This window comes from Microcebus murinus, chromosome 11 (genome assembly GCF_040939455.1).
Source record: "Microcebus murinus isolate Inina chromosome 11, M.murinus_Inina_mat1.0, whole genome shotgun sequence".
Lineage (NCBI taxonomy): Eukaryota > Metazoa > Chordata > Mammalia > Primates > Cheirogaleidae > Microcebus > Microcebus murinus.
The window spans coordinates 90,817,609-90,845,280 of NC_134114.1; positions in this window are offsets into that span (position 1 = coordinate 90,817,609).

A 27,672-nucleotide genomic window follows, 5' to 3' on the forward strand; every position below is an offset into this window, starting at 1 on the left:
TTTTAAAGTGATGATTTGAATCATATATTAATGATGTTAGTGTAAGATTAGTTAGTTTAATAGAGTACTTCTTTGGCACATTTTCTGGTTGAATTTTCTGATTAAGAATTAATAATAGGGCTGGGCGCGGTGGCTCACGCCTGTAATCCTAGCTCTCTGGGAGGCTGAGGCGGGTGGATTGCTCGAGGTCGGGAGTTCGAAACCAGCCTGAGCAAGAGCGAGACCCCGTCTCTACTATAAATAGAAAGAAACTAATTGGCCAACTAATATATATAAAAAAATTAGCCGGGCATGGTGGCTCATGCCTGTAGTCCCAGCTACTTGGGAGGCTGAGACAGAAGGATCGCTCGAGCCCAGGAGTTTGAGGTTGCTGTGAGCTAGGCTGACGCCACGGCACTCACTCTAGCCTGGGCAACAAAGCGAGACTCTGTCTCAAAAAAAAAAAAAAAAAAAAAAGAATTAATAATAGAAACTTTTTAGTTACACTCGTCACAAAAGACATTTGAAATAAAAGTCTTGATCCTTTTACATCTTTTGGAACAATATTTATCAATGTTTTAGAATCACATCTATCAATAAGAGATAAGGTATAGGCTTTACACTTTCTGAAATTGGTATAGGTTGGCACTAAAAAGTCACCGTGAAGGAGCCATGTGGCCCTTAGTGAATGAACACTCACTGCGGACTGGGCTGCCAGACAGAACCCAGGACACTCAGTCAACTCTGAATTTCAGATAACAAGGGATCCTTTCTTATTACAAGAATGCCCCAAATATTGCACGGGACATGCTTATACTAAAATAATGTTCATTGTTTATCTGGAATTGAAATTTAACTGGGAATCCTGTCTATTTTCTCTATGTGGCTATTTACCTCAGATTTTAAAAGCTGCTTAAGTCAGTTATAGGAGCCTGGCTGTGTCCTCCGGAGTCCAAAGAGGAAACCAGACCCCTGATGATGAATAGTCATATGCTTAGTTTTCCCCATTTTCACCAATAACAAATTGGTCTTCCTTTCTGGACCCAAGGGTGAACAAAATAAAACTTTGTATGAATACAGTTGTCCTATTAGCTGATGAACAGGTAGGTCTATGTTATGATCAGTTTGATTTTTTGTGAACTTGCTAGCTAGGAAAACAACCTAGCTAGGAAGGGCGATTGGGGGACATACAAAAATTCTCCCGCAGGTTTGAATGGTAATCCACTCAAAACAGTCATATTAAAAAGAAATGTATGTCAAAGGACATGATAATTCAAGTCAAAAATATTTGTAACGCACATGAGAAAAGGAAAAAAATTCTTAAGATGTAAAATCCATCTTTGCTGATTGTCAGGGAATGTAAAAAAACAATGGGATGCCATGTTGTTAATTGGGAAAAACATGTAATGATGACATCTAATGCAGACAAGGATGTAGGAAAATGAGCACTCATATAAAATTGTTGGTGAGAATTTATATTGCTAAAATCTTTTTAGAAAGAGTATGAAATTCTGTATTAAAATTTAAAATATACAAACATTTGACCCCAAAATATCATCTTCTAGTGTCTATTTAATAGATAATACAGAAATAAAAGTACAAGAAAATAAGGGTATATATTTAAGTAGTTTTATTGTGTCATGTGACAGTGGCAAAAGACTCCAACCTAAAGGTCAGCAAACTTTTTCAGTAAAGGATAAGATAGCAAATATTTTAAACTTTTCAGGTCATATAGTTTCTGTGGCAACTTAACTCTGCTGTTGTACTGTGAAATCAGTATTGGATGATATGTAGATGAATAAGTATGATTGTGTTCCAATAAAACTTTTTTTATCAAAACTGGTGGCAGGCCAGGCTTGGCCCATGGGCCATAGTTTACTGACCTTTTCTCTAAGTAATTATAATTTATATTCATCAATAGGAAAATGGTTGAGTAAATTGTGGAATACTATATACCATTAAAAAGAATTAGTTAGATCTGTATCAATTTAGATAACTTGGGCATTCATTATGAATTGTTAAGTGAGCAAAAGTAGTTATAGAGTAATGTATATAACATGATAAAATTTTTGTTGCAACAAATAGCAACAACAATATAACTTTTATATGTATATATGTGTCTGTACGTTGGGGGAAAATATGTAAAAAGACACATGCCAAATTGCTAATATTCATTATCTCGGAGGTGGGTAGGATCAGGAGAGGTTGTTAATTTTTTAAAATAAAACTTTTTATGGTTTTACTATATACAATTAAAGAAACAGCAAACAAACAAAAACCTCACAAAACAAACTCGATTTTATTTTATTTTATTGTTTTGAGACAGAGTTTCACTCTGTTGCCCTGGCTAGAGTGCCATGGCATCAGCTTAGCTCACAGCAACCTCAAACTCCTGGGCTCAAGCGATCCTCCTGCCTCAGCCTCCCAAGTAGCTGGGACTACAGGCATGCACCACCATGCCCGGCTAATTTGTTCTGTATATTTTTAGTTGGCCAATTAATTTCTTTCTATTTTTAGTAGAGACAGGGTCTCGCTCTTGCTTAGGCTGGTTTCAAACTCCTGACCTCGAGCAATCTGCCCACCTTGGCCTCCCAGAGTGCTAGGATTACAGGCATGAGCCACCGCACCCGGCCAACAACTCGTTTTTATAAATCATCAGGAAGCAGTGCTGCAGTCACTTTGAACTCAAAAATTGTATTACCAACTATAATTTTTAAAATTTTGATTTAGCTAGGAGAGTTGCCAAAGAAATTCAGTTATCTACACTGAAGGGTTTTATCCTACTTACCGAGCACAATTCTCTTTCCAATATTTCCTTATGTGGCTACAAACCAGTAAAAATATGGAGTGAACAAAAAATATATGATGGAAGTTCAAATAAGAGCAAAACAGTGGGATTAAATAATTCCAGAACTTCAGCTCAGTACTCTTGACTCCCAGCCAAGCGATCTTTACTTCTGAACTTTTCCTGTCTCTGAAGTCAGTCAGGGTAATGTAAGAACAATTGCATGGCCTTTCAAAAAACAAGAGCTGGGTTTTTGACAAGGATGCACCACGACTAGTGTTGTGACTTGGCACAATGCTCTCACTTTTTATGTGCTTATTTTCTTCATTTTATAATGGGTACAACACTTACCTCATAGGATTTTAGGTGATATCAAATGTTTATAGCATGAAATGCATAAATATATAAAGATATTTATTACAGTGTTGTTTACAGTTGGTGGCAGTTTGGGTAGAGGAGATAGGCAGGACTTGAAAAATATGTACTATTTCTAATTGCTGCATTTTGCATTATGCAACAATTAGGAGGCACACGTCTGATGTATACATAGAAATAAGATCAGATCTTAAAAAGATAGTGCTTACTCTAAAAAAGTAAGAAACTGAATGAGATCTGTAAGGATTTTCAAAGTATAAAATAAATGTCAATTAAAGCACAAATCACATTTGTAAGAACTAAACAAATCACACACAAATCAGCATTTGTAAACAATAAAAAGGAATAAATACAACAGAATGGTTACCTTGGAAATGGAAATAAAATTGAAGTAAATAAAGATTAAAACTAGGAGAGCCTCACATGGATCAATAATGATAATGAGCTTCCACTTGAGGAATATTATTAATTCATTGCTGTGTAACTGATGAACAAATAAAATAAAATAAAATAAAAGCTAACAGTACACTGGAGGAACCTAAGCATTCATTGCTATTGAAGATATATGCCTTGCTTACTCCTTACCTTTGTTTAAATTTACCACCGCGATTGCCATCTGGGGTATGGCTCATCTGGGAGGCTGCAAAGAGCAGATGTGGGGTTTTCATATGCTTTGAGGTCAGAGACCAGCAAGGGAAATCCAGGAAAAAGGGAACACAGACACGATCAAAACAGCTCTGGTCTCTGCTTTTATGCGTGTTGTTATGCTACAGAAAGTTTGGATATTGTCTTTGTTATCAAGCACTCCAGTTGTTTTGCATATCTCCCCTATTTATTTAGTAAATCATTTTCATGTTTAGTAACAACTTATGCTTTTATAGTTTTCCAGTTTGCAAATCACTTTGATGAAACATCCTCTTATTTAATCTTCACAACTCAAGTGGAGGCTTTATCCTGTTTGTTTTGGAGTTGAGAAAACAAAGGCATAGAGTCTAAGTAATTTTCAAAATGTCATGTATCTGGGGAGTGACAGAAGCAAAATCAGGTTTTTGTCTCCAAACCCCATTTTTAAAATCCCATACTGCTTTAGTGCAAGGAAATCTTCAGTCCTAACTGAATTTCAAGTAATTGCAAAAAATTAATGAATTCTCATAAAGCTTTCTGTTGCTCTTTATACAGAAATTAACTAGGAATAAATTGATGAAAAGTCAGTAGATAGGATAAGCAGAGAAAGGCAATTTTCTGGTGGTAGTCTGAAAAGTAGTGATAAATAATGTAATTCCCTGGCCATCCACTGCTGTTTGGAAGCCATGATACATTTTTATAAATAAATTGTGAATTTCAAGGAATTCCAAATTGTCTGAATGCATTATGCTATGAATTGCAAATATACTGCAGTGTCATCCTAGAGGCAGTGTCCCAAAAAGGAACATTTATGGTATTAAACGTCTCAAAATCAGAAACATTTTTAGCTGTGTATATAGTTCAATTTTGCAAAATAACAGATATAAGAAATCTGTAACAGATTAAAATAGAACTTGGGTGTGGAAGAAAGAGCAACAGGGATCTATTGCCACATGGCCTGTGGGCTTCTTCACTGTCATTTCTCACCTGAACTGCACAGTGTCCACGGTGTCCCAGTGCTCATTTGTACATAATTAATGATCTCATAAAAAATCAAGTACAATTATTTCAGAGTTCTCCCCCAAACCCATTCCACATTTGCTGTCAGGGTGAAGACATGAAAAATGTCTGGGCTCACCCAATTCACCCTTTTAGCCTTATTTTACCATTTCCTCCTACTTCCCCAGCCCTCTGACCTTAATCTAGAATATATATATACCTAGAATATATATATACCTAGAATATATATATACTTAGAATATATATATATATATATATATATATATATATATATATATATATATACACCTACCTTCTACCTCCTCTAACATGCTGTTTCCTCTCATCACAGGCCTTGTGCATATGTGTTTCCTCTGACTAGAATGGTCTCCTTCAACCCCCTTCATCGGTTTAACTCCTATTCTTTCCTTAGATCTCAAGTCTGACATCATTTCCTCAAGAAATCTTCTGGATCCCCAGTTCATGTCAGTTCCCATTGATAGAGGCTCTCAGAGAGCCGGATCTCTCCCCTTTGGATCGTAGTGCATGCAGTTTGTCATTACCGATTTATTAATGTCATTATTTGCTTAATATCTGTCCTGTCTTCCCCACCAGATTCCACAAGAATGTGTTTCTTAGTATGTCATTTTTATTTTTCACCACCATTTTCTCATGCTGTCCTTAGTGCCTTGTTGTTGTGGTGGGCATTGGTCATTTATTTTGACTCTGCAGCCCCTTCGTGTACACTTTTCCTGTGTTTGGGGAATTATTCACCTTGTGAGTCCGGCCCTCACAGTGGCAGAACACAGAACCTTACTTTCCCAGCCGCCATAACTGCAGCCAGGTGCAAACATGTGACCCAGGCTCAGCTAATCAGAGGCATCACCTCTGTGCATGGACTGGCTTTGTGGGACGGTCAGGTGAAGAGGCAGGTGCTGCGCAGAATCTATTCTGTTGAGTGGGTGGCAGTGACATCCGGCCTCCCAGAAGCACAGTCCAGGAGATTCCAGGGGTTGCCTCCCATGTCTGGAGTCTCCAGAGCAAGCTGTGGTGTTGTGCCTGATGGTGGCACCAGTGCTGGCACAGTCACGGGTCTTATTTTTGAGATTGTTCCTGAAGGAATGGCCTGCCAGGGATTTTTGCTCATGGGGCTTTTCCAGGGATTCTGAGATGTCTGTCCTTTAATAAAGTATTTTTTTCTGCTTTAACAAGATAGAAGAATTTCTTTTGTTTATGACTAAGCATCTTTGACTGACTGAATAATGGAATCTCTGCTGCCAATACAGATTGGAAGTTTTGATGTCTATGCTGTTTTCTGAAGTTATTGCAAATAGAGACTTAAATTATAGAACTGATCTGAGTGTTGTGCAGAGGTTTATTATGGCTCAGTATATTTTAACCGTAGGAGGCTACAAAAATGTTGCTGGATTCATGTAAATGTAAGCATTGCCCCCCCAATCTATTGTTTAAAAGCTTCTGAGAAGGAGTTTAAAGGAAATTCTGTGTGACCAATTTCAGAATAATTCAGCTCTTAAGAAACATTAGTGTTTTCTGTTTGTTGTTTTATTGTACACTGCTAAACTGAAAGAAAAATAGATTTTTTTTTTTTTTTTTTTTTTTGAGACAGAGTCTTGCTTTGTTGTCCAGGCTAGAGTGAGTGCCGTGGCGTCAGTCTAGCTCACAGCAACCTCAAACTCCTGGGCTCAAGCGATCCTACTGCCTCAGCCTCCCGAGTAGCTGGGACTACAGGCATGTGCCACCATGCCCGGCTAATTTTATATATATATCAGTTGGCCAATTAATTTCTTTCTATTTATAGTAGAGACGGGGTCTTGCTCTTGCTCAGGCTGGTTTTGAACTCCTGACCTCGAGCAATCCGCCCACCTCGGCCTCCCAGAGAGCTAGGATTACAGGCGTGAGCCACCGCGCCCGGCCTAGATATATTTTTGTGTCAAGATTTGTAAGTGCTGTTAGCCTGTGAACAACATGGGTTTGAACTGTGCCTGTCCACCCATAGGCAGATTTTCTTCTGCCTCTGCTACCCCTAAGGCAACAAGACCAACCCCTCCTCTTCCTCCTCCTCAGCCTACTCAATGTGAAGACAATGAGGATGAAGACCTTTATGATGATCCACTCCCACTTAATACCAAACATATTTTCTCTTCCTTATGATTTTTTAATAACATTTTCTTTTCTCTAGTTTATGTAAGAATACAGTATGAAATAGATATAATATGAAAAATATGCATTGACTATGTTATCAATGGGGCTTCTGGTCAACAATACTGAATTAGTAGTTAAGTTTTTGGGGAGTCAAAAGTGGATTTTCAACTGTGCAGGGGGTCAGCACCACTAACTCCAACGCTGTTCGAGGGTCGATTGTACTTCACCCATCGTTCTATGATGAAAGAACATATTTCACATTAAAGAAATAAATTGAAAAACAGATGGATATATGCTGTGATTCTGTGAATCACACAGAAAAGGTTCTGTGAATGTTGGAACTTATCAAAAGAAAGCAATCATGGCTACGTATTTTTCTGGTAGTGAATATTAGAACCCTAGAGGACAGCGCATGAAATACAGTACAGCTTACTTGTTATTAAATGTGTTAACTGGGATAACCAGCGTGGTGCCTTCACAGTTTAGTTGCCCTTTTCTTGAACCACCTACCGCTGTGCCTACCTAGCGCACACTTATACAGAAGTGGCTTTCAAACTCGAATGCCACCAAAATGTGGGACATAGCTTGCTAATGTCTTGCTAAAAGACAATCAAGAGTGGTGAGGAACGTGAAGAACCAGAGTATGCATGCTTAACGTAAAAATATTCCAAATCAAAATTTAATGCTGTCCTGGCCGACAGAATTCATTATCTGTGGCTAACTCATCCAAGAGACCACCCATTTGAGACTTCTGATATATAGGTTATGGTATCAATCCAGTTTCTACTCAAGGAGAATTTAAAAAATATAGGTTATTTCTGTGGCACACAACAATTTAACTTACATTTTTAAAATTTGTGTCTTTAACCATGACTATTGTAAGACTTTTCTCATTCACAGACAATCATTATTTCACTTTGATTCTTCTTAAATGATCCTTTATAATCAGCTACAGTCTAAGATTTGCTTCTTTAAGAAAAAAATATGTAGGGAAGTAAGTTTTTCAAGAAGGTTATTATCCACTTAGTCTTGCTCCTGGCCCATTGGAGACTCTGCATTACGAGATACTGTCCCACTCCTCCAGTTATCTGTATGTATCTTTCAGTTAACATTGCGTTGTGAACTGTGCATTAAAGCCATTCTTGTGTCTGGAGGCATCTGTCTTGCCAAGGAGGATAAACGTTCCTGGAGTCAACCAAAGAAGGAGAAGTTGGCCCTCAGACAGGAAATGAGGCACTCAGGCTGGAAGGAAAACCTGCGTTCTCTGGGCCTCTTTGTTTTGAGACCTAGACTTAGAGGAAAGCCCGAGTGCCAGGGTTTTCTACCAGGGAAGTTACTGGAATGCCTAGCAAGCCGAAGAACAATCTGTGAGCTTATGAGTTGTTGAAGTAGATTGTATATTATTATTATTATTGCTATTTTCACCATTTTTATTTGGTTAGTTTACTGTTAGCAGAAAGTATCAGAAACCTAACTTCAAATGGCTCATATTATGGTTCAACAACATCATCGAAGTCTCCTGTTCTTCCCATGTTCCTGCTCCACCCTCCTCAGGTTGTTAGCCAACTTTCCTCATGCCTGTAAGTGGACCGCTAAAGTTCCAGGCATCCCGTCCTCTCACACCAAAATCCAGAGATCCAAGGAGATGGCTGAGACAGAATTTAGGTTTCAGGATTTTTTTTTTTAGGCAGTACCCTAGGAATGGAGGGAGGAGAAGCAGTTTTGGAAAGGATGAGGTGACCTGTAATGCAGGCTTGACAGCTTCAGCCAGCTCCCGTGGGGGCTCTGGAATGGAAATGGTCATCAGAGTAGGTCCCAATTTTGGACCAATAATTTGGACCAATAATTTTGGACCAATAATAAAATTGTTCAAAGTGGCCTTTATATTCCCACTTCGACCAGTCAGTGGGTATGAGGTGCCCCTGGAAGGGGGTGACGTTGGTAAGGTGGCTCTCTGTAGTTGAAGCACCCCTAAAGGGGCTGACGGCTGAAGGCTGTGTGCTGACACAATATGGCGGTTAAACCATTAGGTTCTTCCTTGAAGGATGATCTGGGAGGCACAGCTGCACATCCACCTACCTTCCCCAGGCCATATGGAGGAGGGTGAATACTAGAGCAAAACTCATGCCCTTCCAGCAAAGAAAGGGTGGGTAAATTTGGAAAGGCAAGCAAGCATGTGTGCTGCTGGCATGCTAACAGAGTCAGGACTCAAATGGGCTGATTGCCTAATCCCAGGAGATGCATTACTGACAGTAATCGCTGGCCCTGTTTTTCTGATTTATTCCAGTTACCTGAAGTAGTGACAAGCTCCCTGTAATACTTTCTTCCACGCTATTTATAATTATTAATATATTCAAAGGAAGCACTGAGGTCTCTTAGGCCCTTTGTTCTCTGTCATGGTTTTGAATATTTTTGTGACAGTCCTCACTATTTTATCATCTACCTTGTTCAGTGCTTCTCTTTTGTGGCACTTTCAGCTCTTTCACCTTCATGACTGGCCTTCATGCATTAAGGAATGCAAGCAAGTCCAAGAGTTTCTGCTGCCAACTGCTCCATCCTGATGTCTGAGGTTGAAGGCAGTGCAGAACAAGGCAACGCCACAAGATAAACACACTGAGTGTTGTTAGCATTGTTTGAGTCCTGAATCCAGAGACATCTGAATTTATCCCTCTTCCCAGATTCACAGTTGTGTGTGCCATTAGTCCCTTTTTGATTAAGCCAAAAGTAATTTCCTGTTACCTACAACCAAAAGACTCTCAAGTGATAGAGTCCTCTGAATAGTTTATTTTCAAGTCTGGTTGATTACTGTCCCCTACCTTAGCCTTCCCTTTCCTGTCTTTCTGGGAGACCTCAAGTAGAGGATTATTTCACATATGATTTATGCCATGGTTTGTTCCTCCTCTTCTGCCTGCTCTATTCTCTGTGCCTGTCCTCTCTCCAGGATGTCATATAGGACATGTCCTGTCACTGTCATCCACACTGGCCTGCTGTGCCACCAGCACTCTGGCCTGCTTGCCCCATCTAGTGACATTGACTCACCCTGGGCCTCTCAAGCTCCTTTTGGACCCTTTTCTCTACAAAGCCAGCACTGCAAGCTGTCTTTCCTAGGGATGACTCTTCCATGCTTGCTTTTTTATCTGGAGAAAAGGAAAGCTTTTCCCTTATTTTTGCCCTGCTCTTTATGTTTAGCGGTAGCAGAGGAATCTACTCCAGGAGTTTTAATTCCTTAGTAATACTGTTTCTGTAGGTTTACCCACACTCCCAACAGAGGGCTGGTTTGGGTTCATTGAAGCTCAGCCTCACAGCTCTACGAGGGTCTTCCTTCCCTTTCAACACACTGGCCTTGAGTCTGCTCTGCTCGCCAGGGACGCCAGTGGGCAGGAGCGACCTTAGTAAGTGAACCGATTGACTTTCCAAAAATCTTCCCGTCTCATCAGAGTTTTCTTCTTCTCTGCTTTTTCAGTGTAGCCAGTATTTCTTAGAAGTACACACAGAGACAACCTGATGATCGTGACCTGAGAACGTATGCCGTCACTCACAGGGCTTTGTTAAGCATTATCCACACAAGGTGAGGAGTGGCTACTTTCGCAATCTAATGGAAAAAATGATGACACAGTGGTAGAAGCCATCTGCATTTTTCTCCCTGCATGATGAATGTCTAAGTGACTTTTTTATCTTCCCATGAGAACATTCAGTCTATAAAAATTATCCATATGAAAGGACTATTGATGCGTGTTCTTGTGCCTTTTGTTCTGGTGATAGAGAGTCATAAAAACTGCTACGTGGCTTTCTCTCCCAAACTGAACTGTTTTTAAAAAGACAAAGAAAAGAAGATGAACTATGGTTGTGGAGACTGGTCACTCGAGTGAGGGGTTCCCAGACACCGCAGGCTCGGGCATGGAGGAAGAGGGTCATGGCACTGGCGAGCCATTGTCTTTATCTCCATCAGTGCAAGGATGTGAGCCATCATAAAACTAGAATCAGCCTCTCACCCCGTGATAAAATGCTGTTGGTCCTCCAATTACAGGAAAAGAGAGGCTTTGCTTGTCCTGAGGGGCTTCTCTTCTAAAGTGGTCATAAAACAACTGCTAATGTTTTTCTAACCTCTGTCCCCTTCCTGGCGTAGGACTGAGAGTTGTTTTGTTTTGAATCACCATAAAATATGACAAGTTCTAGTTTCTCAGCTACTGTGTCATTTATGATGGCTAATATTTTCCAATTTCTGATCCTTTATCATGGTGAACCTGACTTATAAGCTATATTGAAGCTAATGTTTTCTTTCTGAAAGCAGAAACAATATGTTGCAAATGCCTATGAGTTTGACTATTTTTTGATAACTTTCTTGCCGTTGTTTCAAGAAAAATGATATTCATCATAAGTGTCTGTTTTGTGCTTACTGAAACATCTTTATTCTTTTACAAGAAAAGAACTTGAGGTTGTTTTTTTTATCTTTTTATTGTTAAATTTTTGTCACAATGGCAGGTATGCTGAATGAAATGCTGCAGTTTTCAAATTTAAGTAATTTTTAACAATTTTGTTCGCATATATGGGTTTTTATAATGTGGTTCTTTCTTTCTTTCTTTCTTTCTTTCTTTCTTTCTTTCTTTCTTTCTTTCTTTCTTTCTTTCTTTCTTTCTTTCTTTCTTTATGTGTCAACTTGGTTAAACTACATCCCCAGTTATTCAATAAAACACTAATCTAGGTGCTGCTGTGAAGGGACTTTGCAGATGTCATTGAAGTCCTTCATCAGCTGGCTTTAGGTGTGGAAGACAGGAGATCATCCCGGATAATCCAGGGCCTGATTCAATCAGTTGAAAGGCCTTAAGAGCAGAAATGAGCAGGGAGAATGAGTGTGTGGGGTGAGGGGAGCTAGAGAGAGAGGAAATTCTGCTTGAGGACAGCAACTTCGGCTTCTGCGTGTGAGTTCCAGCTTGCCCGTGATCTTCTCTTCCTGGCAGCCTGCCCCACAGATTTCATACTTGGTTAGCCAGCCTCCAGAACTGGGTAAACCAATTCCTAGTAATAAATACCTACCTGTCCATCTATCTATCTTCTATTGGTTCTGCTTCTCTAGTTGAGCCCTGACTGATACAAATTTTGGTACCTGGAAGTGTGATGCTATTGTAACAAATACTTAAAATGTGGAAGTGGCTTTGTAATAATGCAGTGGGCAGAGGCTGAAAATTTTGAGGAACAGGATAGAAAAGGCCTAGATGAGGCCCACTACACATAGGAAATCATATTTAGCCTTGGAGTTCAGTGAAAGAATACTCTCTTCTGCTGAAGGACCCTTTGCCTTTTCTGAATTTTTTCTTTTCAAATTCTAGTGCATCTATTTTAATTTGTATCTTAAAATGCTACTGGTAAATCTATGCATATGTACTAGAAACCATAAAATAAGAATCTGAGTTGTAAATTTGCTCTATAAATAAATGACTCAATGGAGCTGGAGTGTATCATTTATTATTAAAGCTATTTACTAATAGCTTTATTTATTTAATGTTTTACTGAGTTTTCTGGGATGCACAGAGCAACTCTCTTAGGAAATGTACTTTTAAACCTATATAATCCCAGGCTTGGTAGGGGTTTCATAGATTATGCTTAACTTCCATCTGCAGCTTGACTCTCCCTTACAAATGGGCCCTGCCAACGAAAGACTGCCAGCTCTATCTTTAAAGACTTGCGTTTAGGGAGATTATCAACTGAAGCAATGTACCAACTTTATCTGTTGTGAAGGTCTTCCTTAAGCTGAACCAAAGCATGCCTTCTCACTTACATTTGAGGAAACTGAGGTGTAAAAAGATCACTTAGCTTGTTCACCATCTCTTGACTAGTTATTTAGTAGCAGTATTTGCTCTGCTGGCTCCTAGTTTAGGGTTGTTTCCACAGCAAGCTGTCCCTTGAGTAACACATTTAGCTCTGAAGTAAATAGACTGGCTGAGTCTGCCTAGGTGTGCAACAGTTAGCAGGGAAGTTACAATGAGACAGATTTTTTTTTAAACTTTTTATTTTGAATAATTTCAAACTTCAGTGAGTGGCAAAAGGATAACAAGAACTCTCATATTCTCTTTACCAAGATTCACGAATTTTTACTATTTTGCCACATTTGCTTTTGCTTTCTTTCACTTTAAATACATACATATTTGTTTCTGAACCATTTGAGAGTCGGTGGCATTCATCATGGCCTTTTACCCCACACTTTGGTGTGCATTTCCTAAGAATAAGGATATTTCATTATATAACCACAGAATACCATCGAATTCAGGAAATTTAGCACTAATAGAATCCTTTAATCTATGTCAATTGTCACAATAATGTCCCTATAGCATTCTCCACACCCCATGCTGAATCCAGGTCAGGAGCATGTATTGAATATAATTGTGATGTCTCTTTCATCTATTTTAATCTGGGATGGTTCATCTGTCTTTCCTTATTGTTCATAACTTTAATATTCTTGATGAGTACAGGCCAGTTATTTTATAGACTGTCATTCAATTTGTGTTTGTGTGATGTTTCTTCACAATGAGATTGAAGTTATACATTTTTGGCTTAAATAGCACATAAGTGATCATATGTCATTCCAGGGTAACACATTTAGAAGGACACTAAATCCAATTGTACCTACTGATGATGTTAATTTTGACCATTTGGCTAAGGTGCTGTTTTCTCCACTGTATAGTTAGTGTTTTTCACTTTATGATTCATCAAATTCTTCCTCCATCCCCATTGCCCCAGATTTCGTGTCCATTGAATAGTCTCGCCTAAATCCGTTTTTAGCATGATAGTTGCAGGTGATTTTCTAGAGGTTTTCTAATTGTGTCTTTCTATATTTGTTAGCCTGCATTCTACAGTTAGAAAGATGGATGTATCTGTGATGGTTAATTTTAGGGTCAATTTGACTGGATTACAGAATACCTAGAGAACTGGTAACACCTAGAGCATTATGCTGGTACGTCTGTGAGGCTGTTTCTGGAGGAGACTGGCGATTGAGTAGGTGGACTGAGTGAGGGAGATCAGCCCTCACAGTGAGCAGGCACCCTCCTCTGGGGGTCCGGATGGAACAGAAGGGCAGAAGAGGGGGGAATTCTCTCTCTCTTCTGGAGCAGGACCCCTTCTTCTCCTGCCCTTTGACATCAGAACTCCAGGTTGTTCAGTCTCTGGACTATGGGACTCACACTAGCAGCCTCCCAGGGCTCGTAGGACTTTGGCCTTGAACTGAGAGTTACACCAGGGGCTTCCTTTGTTCTCAGGCCTTGCACTGGGACTGAGCCACACTATTAGCCTCCCTGTTTCTCCAGCTTGCAGATGACCTATTGTCATAATTCTCAGCCTCCATAATGGTGTGAACCAAGTCCCCTACTATATCTATCTATCTATCTATCTATCTATCTATCTATCTATCTATCTATCCATCCATCCATCCATCCATCCATCTATCTACATACCTACCTATCTATCCTCTTTGTTCTGTCTTTCTGGAGAATCCTAATTATCTGTCTATCTATCATCTATTTATTATTAATATTGACTCATGTATACTTATTTTATTGAATGGGTTATAATGTGCTATAGTCCTTATTTATTTTAGTGCTCAAATTGTCTCTTATTTGGTCAGTGAAAACCTCTTCAAATGAGCTCCATGTGTCCTTTTGACATGTCTTCATTGTTGTTATTGTTTTGTTTTGTTTTGTTTTGTTTTGAGTGGCTCCTTGCTTTCTGGCACAAAATGTTTTAGGTACATCTTTTACCTTCCCTGCCCCAGTCTTGGAATCTGCCATTTCTCCAAGGACCTGTGATTAGTCTTAGTAGAGAAGGGCACTTAGGTTTCTGGTTATCAGGTGTGCTCATTGCTTCTTGGGTATAACTCTTCTGGACTTCTAGGACCTTTCAGTGGGGAAAAAATTTAAGTGATTTCTCTTAAGCCCAAATATTGTCTCTTTTTGGGGGAGGGGGGACAAGGTCTCTCTCTCTCTCTCTCTCTCTCTCTCTCTCTCTCTCTCTCACCAAGGCTAAAGTGTAGCCTCATACTTCACTGCAAACTCAAAGTCCTGGGCTCAAGCAATCCTTCTATCTCAGCCTCCGAATTAGCTGGGATTATAGGCATGCGCCACCATGCCTGGCTAATTTTTCTATTTTTTGTAGAGATGGGGTCTTGCTTTTGCTCAGGCTGGTCTCGAATTCTTGGCCTCAAACAATCCTCCCAACTTGACTTCCCAAAGTGCTAGGAATACAGGCATGAGCCATTGAACCCAGCTAAGTCTCAGTTTTGAACCTAGCTACTCTTAACATTTTTAAGCTTATCTTGAGCTTGATAAAATTTTTCTTATTCTGTCATGCAGACCCCCCAAAATGGCTAATGGGCATTGCAATACATATTTTTACCTTCTAATTCATCTGCATTTAACTGCCTAAGGCTTTGTCAGCCTTCCAAGGATCCAGTGAAAGTTTTAAATTCTATCTTCAGAGTAGATCCTCATGGACTCGCATGGTTTCCCTGTCATGTGGCCTAACGTGCAGACTTATACCGCCAATCCGCTATGCATTTGCTTATCACCTCCAAGCACACACGCTTGTGTTTCACCTGGTAAATATCCAACTGTGAACCTAATATAGTAGGGGACATGGTAAGTCCCAATCTGTGAAGTATGACATACTTGAGGATGAGAAGGGAGCCTAGTGAAGCAGAATACGTCATTGAATGCCCCTTTCCAATTAAGTGACCCAGAAATTCCATTATTCCCCATTTCCTTTCTGTCACTGGAGGAGGGATGAGGACTAAATGGGACTAAGACAGAAAAATTGCACTGTGGCCAATGGCTGAACTGGGAGACAATACACTCTGTAGTCTTTCCCCTAGTGTATCTAGCTAAGCTGGCTGAAATTAAGACCCATGACCTCAGGGGGTTTAATAACTTGGAGCTACAAATCAAACTGCCCTCCTGTCCTCAATCTCGCAGGCACCTTTATTAGACCCATTTAAGCAAGAATATCAAATACCACTGGGGAAATAGTATTTGGAGGGCACTACAACTAGTTGGGACCACAAATTTAGAGCATATCATTATGGGTGACAGGATAAAATGGGCTGCCCCAGGAGTAGAGAATTTTCTAGAGATACTTCAGTGTGGACTGAATGCACAGTTGGGGTTATAAACATGAACCGAGCATTGATTGAGTGGTACAGATTTAGATGATTAGGTGACTTTTAAGGTTCTTGTCAGTCCTGAGAGTCTATAGGGCTACCTCTTTATGTCATGTGTATATAGATAATTTGCACCCTTACTTGCACATATTTTCTTTCTTAAATGGAATTAGATGGAAGAAACAGATTGTTTTCTCTACTCCAGAAGCAGCTGAACCCTGCAGAATGTAATTTTCTTCCTGGTGGGCTATGATCTCTTTTATTAGGAAACAATTGTGAGCATCTAAAGATATCAAACTATAATGTTTTTTATTAAATTTGAAAATTATTATAGTTATGATTTGATGAAAGCAAAGAACAGGAATTTGTTCAACAGGAGGGAAAAAGTTTCAAATAAGGAAATATATATCCTTATATATTAGAATATATATATTTCTCTCCCTTGGAATCCATTTTCACAGTATAGGCATGAATACATAAGCCAATGACTTATTTGGTGATAGGTGAATACATAAGCCAATGACTTATTTGGTGATAGGTGAATACATAAGCCAATGACTTATTTGGTGATAATTTATGATAAAAGATAATATTTTATCTAGGAGGTTAGCTATGCTTATTAGAGGCAGTTTTTAAGAGTCCAGAGTAAATTTCTACATTTGTATGACACACAGAATTTCTACGGGACTATGATCTTATTATGGACAGGGATCCTGTAATTTTTTAGATACTCAATAAATAAGTGCAATAAATTTTCATTTTGGAAAGAAAGCATGAGGTTTGGAAATAGAGAAGCAATTCTTGTTTCTCTGAACTTCAGATAAGACAGCAAAGAATGGATTGTTTCTGCAAAAATAGCTCTGAAGACCTCCTCAAGGCTCCAGGGATGGTAACGGCAGGGATAATTTACCCCCTCTCCAAAGGCGGGTGTGTAGCTCAACCAGAGGGGTTTATCTCAGACAAATGCAGGAATAGCAGAGCTTCTTCTCAATTTTTGAAAATTATTTTCTTTATTCGAAAAGAGAAAACCACATCATTTTAGCCATTTACTGGGACATGCGGGAGGCCTACTTGGAGCTGCTTTCCTGGCCTGGGTTTAAGAGGTACATGGATGTAGCTCTCCGGAATACTCGCTACCTGCTGAGGCTGATTATGGCTGGCAGCCCCGAGGCATTGAGATGAGGGAAAACCCTGATATCTCACTTTCGAAGCTAAAAGGTGGCATGTGATGACAGTCAAGGGAAAAGCTGCAGTGGAAAATGCATGTCCTTTCTCTAAGGTAAGAAAGTTCCAATCTGTACAATTAACATTAGTTTCTGTCATAACTATGAGCTGCGACAAGCGTTGAGCAAGGACTCTATAAAGATCCCAAATGACTAGGTGGAATTTGAAAATGTTCATTTGAATGCAATTTGATCCTAAGTTTAAAAGGAAATTATGCATTAATACTTGGTATTTTTTTTTTTTTAGCCAAGAGAACTTAATAAAGTTGGCCTTAGGACAAGACCTTCTTTCTATGGGAATTCTGCTCATTGGAGACAGTGAAATAATGGATTTTTGAATGTATTAAACGGTTGTAATTGACATATGCCGTTTTTGCTTGCCCAGGATCCATCCTCTACTGGAAAAAGTGTCCCAATTTTCCTTTGGGGTAACAGATTCCATGGTCTCCAGACAAGTGTTCACATGGGCCTCCACAGCGTGAAGAAAGTGACCCTGACTTCCAAGGATATCATATTTGTTTCAGGAAAAGGCACCTGACCTAAGTGGGCCAATCAGAGGGACTTATTTGAGTCATAAGGTAGCTTTCTAAAAGAGATGCTCTTTATTTTCTGCTGGACTTGAACATGGAGGACAGGAACTAGATATCTTGCCTGTTTATGGAACCTGAGAATAAGCTATTATATCAGGGAAAGGGACAGAGAGAAGGAAAGAGGCTGGTTTTGCTGATAATAGTTTAAGCCGTGGGATCAAACCATATATATATATGAATTTTTAATCCATGTGGTCCAATACATTTTTTATTTGCCAAAATAGCATGAATAGTTGTCCATTATGCACCGAAAGGTATTTAACCAATATGGTGACTGAATTAAAGGTGGCTCCTATCCTTTTGCCCCTTGGAGCCAATGTGGTGTTTATATGAAAAAAACTAAAAGAAAAATTACTTTATCTGATTATCATTCGTCAGAAAATAAAAAAGTCACACAAGGATACAATTGTATTTAATATTGGTGTAAAACAAGTTTATAAAAAAGATATTAGTTTTTTTTTCTTAATTGAATATAAGGAAAGTATTATTTCCTATCTTTTTGGAGCTCCCCCCTTCTTTCATTTGTAATTCTTATTCCAAGACCCTTTGTCAAATAATTGTCTATACTATAGTTTAATTTCCTTAAAACTGTGGAAGGCTAAATAATTCTGTGGAGGCAACTGGCTTTCATGGCATCTTTTTTTGGGCTTACAGTTTTACTTGAAACACATCCTGTGTTCTTGAAAAAAAAAGTATGTGGGAGATAATTTTTTGAGAATAATCTAAAAATGTTTAGAGTCTACCCTCACAACTGAAGTTAGCTGGATATAGAGTTCTAAACTGAAAATAACCTCACCTCATAATTTTTGAGACATTACTCCATTATCTTCCAGCTTTTCGTCATGTTGCTGAGAAATACAGTGTCTTTCTTACACTGAATCCTTGGCGTGTGACTGGTACCCCTCGCCCCGTCCCTCACCTGTCATAGATATTGCCTTAATTGCCCGTCTTCAACACGGCACCTTAGGCTCACTCTGGTGCCCCTGAGTCCCAAGTCTTTCTGGACTCAGTTTCTCTAGAGAGTACATTTTCTCTTCTCTTGAAGAGATATAGAGAAGAACTCACCTGGCACAGGGTAGAGGAGGCATCTAGTACCTGATGAACCCTTCTACAGTGGTTTCCTTATCTCTGCCTCCCAAGGTATACGGTGCATCCATTTCCTAAGAGCTCTAAACATGCCTCCAGTCTGCTTCTCATCAGTACCCTTCCCTATGGGTTTGAGTTTTTCTTCATGGATCAAGTCATTTACCACTTCTCAATCCACTTTCCATTTTCTAAAGTTTTATGGAAATATCTTGTTGCTATTGTCTCCTTTCCCATTTTCTTTGTCCTTTAGGGTTTGTCATTCTTTAAATTCTTTTATGTTATGCTAAAGTGATTTCAGGAAATAAATTATTTATGTAGTCAAACCACTGTTTTATGTGGAACTCCCTATTTTCAATTAAAAAGAAAATTACTTTATGCATCTATTCATTCTTTACAAAGTCCACTGTGGATACAGACTGTAGTTGACATCTGTTGGCTCTCTAGTTCTCAAAACTTTTTTTACTTTTGCATTGTAAGCCCAACGGAGTTTATCATTGGTAGATTTAATTTTAAAAATCCTGAAACTCATGCTTTCACTCACTATATTCCCATAAAATATCTAATCTGAGTAAAGGACAGAGGCAGTCTGTGTGTGTGTGTGTGTGTGTGTGTGTGTGTGTACTAGAAATACAACATTCTACTACTTGCTTATATGTGGTTCATTATCTATTTGGAGAATCAGAACTTCTATTCTTAGAATGTTAACAACAACATCATAATTAGATAGCAATAGGATAAAAGTAAAGATATGTCACAAGGTGGAGTTATTAGCCAAGCAAGAGATAGGGGTTTGTGCTCAGAAGCTGGGCAGATCTTCCTCTGACTGAGCTGGTAAAAAGACTTTCCTAATAGGGTTGGATTTGAGCTTTGATGGATGGATAGAGTTGAAATTATTTACTTTTTAGACTAATGGTCCAAAGCCTGCTATGCGTTCATGAAATCTAATTTCCTCATCCACTTATTTCCTATCCTTGGCACACAGCTAGACGATATTTCTGAGCGTCTCTTGCAGTTTGTCGGGGCCCATGAAGTGTTGGTAGAACACCTCCACACCAATCCCTGTTCTTATCCTTAAGAAACCTCCCAGGTGATGCTGCACATTCTCTCTCTTCCCTAGGCTATGGTCAGTCCTTGCACTCCTGTTCCTGTCCAAATTGACATATGCCTATAATTCTTCATGTGCTACTCCCTCGTTCTCTAACTAGACCTGTGCCATCTCTGGGCTTCCTCACCTCGTTGCCTCTAGGATATGGCCTGACGCAAATTGAGTTGGAAGTGTACAAAATATTCAGTCCATGCAGTATGCACTCTGCATGTGGGGCTGAAGCTGGAGATGAGAAGTGAGTTCCACTTTGAACATTTTTCTGCATTTTGAATCCCTAAACTGACTGACATGGTTCTAGAAAGGGTGGTTTATACTGGATTGGCATGCATGTTTGATTGAAGTGAAATGTTTGTTTGCTGAGCCTCCCTGGGAGGAAATCTCATTCTTTCTGCAAATCAATACTGTTTCTTCCTTTTCTTTTCCAACTATTTGTTTCTATGTTTTAAATATATAGATTAAAATTCATATTAAATTTACACACTGACATGCAATGCTTACCAAGTGCATGGACCAATGCAAAACTGTAGAAATTTCTTGGCTGTCGGGATTTATTCCCTTGGTGAGACTAACCTCACCTTGTGAACATCTGGCAACTGGAGACAATGATGAGGCTCTTATGATTTGGGGTGGTTGTGTGATCTATGTGAAGGGTGTGAAGTACTTGATGGAATAAACTGTAAAGCACAAGCAATTGTGGCCACACCCTCCATCCAGGCTCCACCTGTTCAATGTGGGTGTTTGATAATGAGGGCATGAGAAGAATAATAGAATTGAATTGGGTTCTTGCATATAACCTGGTTTATTTCAGCATGTCAGCTGTGTATAGTTCTTAATTCAATGAGTTGTTTTCATATTAATTAGCTCCTGTATATTAAATTTTCTTTTCCCCAATCATGACTCAAAGTTTAACCTGTCTTCTCAATTTGGGGCATTAAAAAGAATCACATCATGAATTGCATTTTCAATCAACTACACACAGATTGCCTCCAATGACAGGCAAACCCAAGGGCTGTGGTTAAAGCTGCAGAAAAAATCCAAAGACCTTTTGAATATTGCATAAGCACATATGGGATTCTCCGCTTTAGCATCCTATGAGAATGAGGCTGATCAGATTGTTCTGCAGGAAACAAATTATAGGAAAGCTTTTCCCAGAATCCATTGAAATCATCTTCTGTTACCCGGGGACTATTTTTTATTCCAGATGCTTGTAATTAATTCCAAATTCAAAGGCTGTTTTCTAGAGGAAGAAAGATAGGCTTCCTTCTAATTTTTTAAAGGGTTAAAGGTGGCAAAGTTTCTTAATTTATTTTCTTGGAGAAAACAAAATACAGCAAGGCAGCATTATAATCCCTTTTAAGGATTTATTGAAATGTCAAACTCTGGGGGACTGTAGCTGTATGAAGAAAATGAATAAACAGCAGATTAGCATTTAGACAATATTCTTTTACTGCTTGACTATAGAAAATAATGTTGAATAGAATTAATTTGGAATTTGGCAGGAATTTAAATAGTAGAGGTAAAACAGGCAAATAATTGAGTAAATTTGAATCTTGTAGGAACATTTATTGGAATAAATTAAGGAATAGCATGAGACAAAGATTCTTTTGGAGGCTCTAAGAATAGTTATGCATTGCTTAATGACAGGGTTACATTCTGAGAACAGCATCATTAGGCAGTCATATAGTGTACTTACACAAACCTAGATGGCATAGCCTACTGCACACCTAGGCTATATGGTACAGCCTATTGCTCCCAGGCTGGAATCTGTACAGCATGTTACTATACTGAATATTGTAGGCAATCGTAACACAATGGTAAGTATTTGTGTATCTAAATATACTAAACATAGAAAAGGTACAGTATAAATAAGGTATAAAAGATAAGGAATCATACACGTGCATAGGGCACTTATTAATACCATGAATAGAGCTGGCAGGACTAGAAGTTGCTCTGGGTGAGTCAGTGAGTGCATAGAGATGGAATGTGAAAGCTAGGACATTACTGTATACCACATAGACTGCATAAATACTGTACACTTAGGCTAATACTAAATTTATAAAGGTCAGGAGTTTGAAATCAGCCTGAGCAAGAGCAAGACCTCATCTCTACTATCAATGGAAAGAAATTAATTGGCTAATTAAAAATATATAGAAAAAATTAGCCGGGCACGGTGGCACATGTCTGTAGTCCCAGCTATTTGGGAGGCTGAGGCAGAAGGATGGCTTGAGCCCAGGAGTTTGAGGTTGCTGTGAGCTAGGCTGACACCACGGCACTCTAGCCAGGGCAGCAGAGTGAGACTGTGTCTCAAAAAAATAATAATAATAATACTAAACTTATATATTTTTTCTTTTTTTAATAATAGATTACCATTAGCTTACTGTAACTTTTTAACTTTACAAATACTGTAATTTTTAAAGTTTTTGATTCTTTTATAATAACACAATTTAAATCACAAACACATTGTGCTGTATAAAGATAATTTCTTTGTATTCTTATTTTATAAGCTTTTTTCTATTTAAAAAAATTTTTTTTTTTTGAGACAGAGTCTCGCTTGTTGCCCAGGCTAGAGTGAGTGCCGTGGCGTCAGCCTAGCTCACAGCAACCTCAAACTCCTGGGCTCAAGCGATCCTCCTGCCTCAGCTTCCCGAGTAGCTGGGACTACAAGCATGCGCCACCATGCCCGGCTAATTTTATATATATATTAGTTGGCCAATTAATTTCTTTCTATTTATAGTAGAGACGGGGTCTCGCTCTTGCTCAGGCTGGTTTTGAACTCCTGACCTTGAGCAATCCGCCCGCCTCAGCCTCCCAGAGTGCTAGGATTACAGGCGTGAGCCACCGCGCCCGGCTTATTTAAAAAAATTTTAATTTATTTTTTACTTTTTAAAGTTTTTGTTTAGGATCAGTTTTTGTTTGACAGGATCAGGATCGTCAATATCACTGTCTTCCACCTCCACAGCTTGTCCCAGTGGAAGGTCTTCAGGGCAATAGTTATGCATAGAGCTGCCATCTCCTATGATAACAATGCCCACTTGTGGAATACTTCCTGAAGAACCTGCCTGAGACCTTTTTACAGTTAATTTTTTTTGGTAGGTAGAAGGAATACATGCTAAATAATAATAAAACATATAGTATATGGGATCACATCAAGCTAAAAAGCTTCTGCACAGCAAAGGAAACAATTAATGAAGTGAAGGGACAGCCCACAGGTGGGAAAATATTTGCAAACTACCCATCTGGCAAGAGACAAATGACTAGAACACATAAGGAGCTCCAACAATTCAATAGGAAAAAAAAAAATCAAATAATCCAATTAAAAATGGGCACAGGATCTGAATAGACATTTCTCAAAAGAAGACATACAAATGGCCAATAGTTTTATGAAAAAATGCTCAACATCATTAGAGAAATGCAAATCAAAACAACAGTGAGATCATCTCACCCCAGTTAAAATGGCTTTTATCAAAAAGACGGCAATAATGAATGCTGGCAAGGATGTGGAGGAAGGGGAATCCGTGCACGCTGTTGGTGGGAATGCAAATTAGAGCAACCACCATGGAGATTTCTTTTTTAACATCAGGGTTTTTCCTCACCCGCACAATTGAGGACTAAAGTCCATCGTTGGCAATAACCATTAAAACCATAATTTGTTGGTGAGTTGTCCAGGATAGAAGTAAACTGAATTCAAATCCTATCTGCCTAGTTTATGTCAAGAATAGATAAAAAATGCCTATTTCCCTAGTTATTTGGAGTCTTTGGATTGCTTTAGATAAAGGCACATCATTTTTAATAAGTTTTCTTCTAGACAAGAACCGAGTCACACAATTTAATTACAGTAGTTTATTGAGCATAAAATGTGGACATTTCAGCAATTCCCCCCACTTTCAGTTTAGATCTAATTAGAACTAGATAGTCTATTTAAATGTACATAAGCAAAATTATTTATATTTAATGAGAAACTTAAAGATAGTCTAAATTAGGAAGCCGTTTATTTTACCGACGAAGACTCCACACTGAGGCATGACTTGGTCGGATCACACCACTGAATGAAATTAATTTGCTCCATTCAGTCTCCTCACTCTGTGGTGTGAACTGTTGCGGCATTGCTGGGGAAGCTCCTTCATTATGTATAGTATCTTGCAATACCCAAGTCTCTTATCATTTCCAGTATAGAAAATATGAGTTCACTGTTTTCTCCCAGCACACTCTATCTAGTAAGAAGAATCTGGAGTGGCAAGAAGTGGGGCTCTGCTGAAGTTTGTTGGGAGCAACTGAAAGGCCCAACAACTGATGTGGGAACGTCCTTCTAAGAGGTGGCCATGATAGGACACACAACCACAACTGCCCAGAAGATTAGATGAGAAGTCGTATTCTTATGAATAGTACCCTCCCTTTGAATTTCCTTCTCTCCACTCCTGTTAGTTTATTTGAGTGGACATCTATAATGAGGACATCCTTGCTATGCATAGGATATCCTTTATTTCAAAAGAAAAGGAGAAAGAAAAGCAGCAGTAGCAGCGGTTCAGGATCACAGGAGCCTGGGCCACAACTATGAATGTGGTTAACCAAGACCCATAATGTTTCACCTGATGACAGTGACCACAATTGCTTGAGAGGATACATTTGTCCTTCTGCTAAGAGACACTGCACCAACTTAGGATCCCAAACAAGGCATGAATAACACGGAGAACCACTGTGTGCCTGAGAGTAATGAGAGGCTATGGACAGGTGGCGCTTTCTCCTTCCCTTTCCCTCCCCCGTACCTCCTTCCTTTCCTAATCCACCCTCCTTTCTCCCCTTTTCTAACTTCCCTTTCTGCTCCTTCGCTAATCAAATAGCTGTTTTGTGATATGGATTTGATTTACTATAAACATTTAGCAAAACTTGCTATTTATTAAATTGACTCTCTTTAGTGTATTTGTCATTGCTGTAGTATCCAAAAATGAATTGGGGAGGAAAAACGAGACCCTCCGAATTCATTAATCTCATGAGCTAATCTGATACTGCAGTCTATGTCTCTTGAGTGCAATTACATTATTTAAGCATAATAGCGATTTGAATTTATAGATCTCCTGAAGCTATGAGTAGAATTGAAGACCTATCGCATTCATGTAGGTCTCTGAGCATAAAAATCCATTCAAGTTAGTACATTTCAAGACCTAGTGGTTTTTCCTGAGTAAGTTTAAAGATGAAGTAACCATATATTTCTTGCATGTACATTAGATTCTTTAAATGCTGAGTGTTAAATTGTGAACCTATTTAATTTCCTCAAGTATATTCAAGTAGCACAATTAAAGAAAATATTTGCGAGGCTAACACACCCTTTCATTCATGATCCAAAGGAGGTTGTTGTTCAAACATGTATTGCCGGTAGATGCTGGCTAGCCCTCAGATGATTTATCGTGAATAATCTATAGATTCACACTCTGTTACAGAGCAGGACGTGCCTCCCTTTATAAAGGGGTGTTTGGATGTTATAATTGAAAGTCTTTTCTTCATTCACAGAATTCCTGTCACATTCCAGTTTAGTGTAGCCATTGAACATTTTGTCTTTGTCTCTCTGTCATCTAAGCCCCCTCAGGTCTTAGGAGAATCCCTAATTATGTATAATCTTGATGGGTGGAGTGTTCACTTCCCAATATGGAAATGCAAAGGGCTAGGTCCTTTCTTTTCCTGAGCTAATAATGCTATTCAGACATGACCTAGACTCAGTTGATTGGATGCTCCAGCCAAGGACTTTAAACCTTGAATGAGTAAATAAAACAAAGGACAGCTGGGTTTCCTTCACAGGCAGTAACAGAGTGTTCAGTGATGGAAGTATCCTGGCAGATTATTACTGCTAAAAGTGATTATTATGCTTCCAGCTTCCATATATGTATGGAAGTCCTCAACAATTTTCCGGTAATTTTATTTTTGGTTAATAGAGTTAGATTTAGTATTTGTGGTAGATAGAAATACTGGTCTCTGTTCTTAACTTCCCCTTATGTCCAAACCTCTGCCACATGATTTTGCAGTCCTTCCCATTACAAGTGATGTGTTCTTCTTCATACCTGACTTTGGGCTTGACCATAAACTCGTTTTGTCCAACAGAATGTGGGTAGAAGTGGTATTGTGTCAGTTCTGAGTCTAGACCTTAGAAGGCCCATTTCTGCCTCCCATATTGTGCTTCTGCTATTGCCATGAGAAATATTTTCTCAGGTACCTTCTGCTCTCTTAGCCTGCACCCCAGAATGAGTGCATATGTAATAGACCTTAGCCCAACCGTCAGTGAGGAGCAAAGCCCAGCTGGAATTACTTGAAGCAACACCACCTAGCCAACCCTAGTCTAGATTAGTTGGCCACCAAAAGAACCATTGATGTGTGAATGAGTTCAGCTGAGATTATATATCTGGAATAAGACAAGGGTGCCCACTGTCACCACTTCTATGAAACATAGTGCTGGAAGTACCAGCCAGAGTAATCAGGCAAGAGAAAGAAAGAAAGGGTATCCATATTATGAGGATGTCAAACTGTTGCTTTTCACTGATGTTATGATCTTATGTTTAGAAACCTCCCAAAACTCCAAGAGACTCCTGGAGTTGACAAATTCAGCAAACTCTCAGGATACAAAATCAATGTGCACAAATCAACAGCATTTCTATATACAAATAACAATCAAACTGAGAGTCAAATCAAAGACTCAATACTTTTCACGATAGCTACAAAGAACATAAAATACCTAGGAATATACTTAACCAGGAAGGTGAAAGATGTCTACAAGGGGAACTATGAAATGCTGAGGAAAGAAATTGCAGATGACACAAACAAATAGAGAAACATATCCTGCTCAAGGATTGGTAGAATCAACATTGTTATTAGAAAATGTCTATACTACTCAAAGTGATTTACAGATTCTATGAAATCCCCATCAAAATACCAATAACATATTTCACAGATCTAGAAAAATAATTCTATGCTTCATTTGGAACCAGAAAAGAACCCAAATCACCAAAGCAATCTTATAATTCCTCACTCGTGGAGTCATTTACTCCCTCCCATCCAAATATCATCTATATGCTGATATTGCCAAATTTGTATTTCTAGTTCAGATCCCCTACCAAGGGCCAGACTTGCAAAGCCAACTGCCTATTCAACATCTCCTGATGAATGACTAGTGTGAATCTCAAATTTTATTTGTTCAAAATCAAATTCTTAATTATTTCCCTATCCTTATTCCCCTATTCTTTTACTTAGTATCTAGAAATTCCATTCTTCCAGATGATCAGGCAAAAATTGTGGAGTCATCCTGCAGCCTCTCTTTTTCTCATTCCTCACATGCAATCATCCATCCACAACTTTTCTTAAAGTTTTCTTTCCAAAGTGTCTCTCAAATCAAACTATATTTTTTTTACTACCTCCAGTACTACCATGTGGGTCCAAGGCACACTCATCTTTTTTTTTGCTTAGAACTTCATAGCAGCTTAACTCATCTCTTCGCTCTAATTCTGCCCTTGAAACCTATTTTCTCATTGAGTATTGAAAAATAGGAGAGAAATGTCAGTTCTTTTTTCAAAATCTTCAGATGTTTTCACATTTCTACAATTCTTATTCTGGCCTATAAT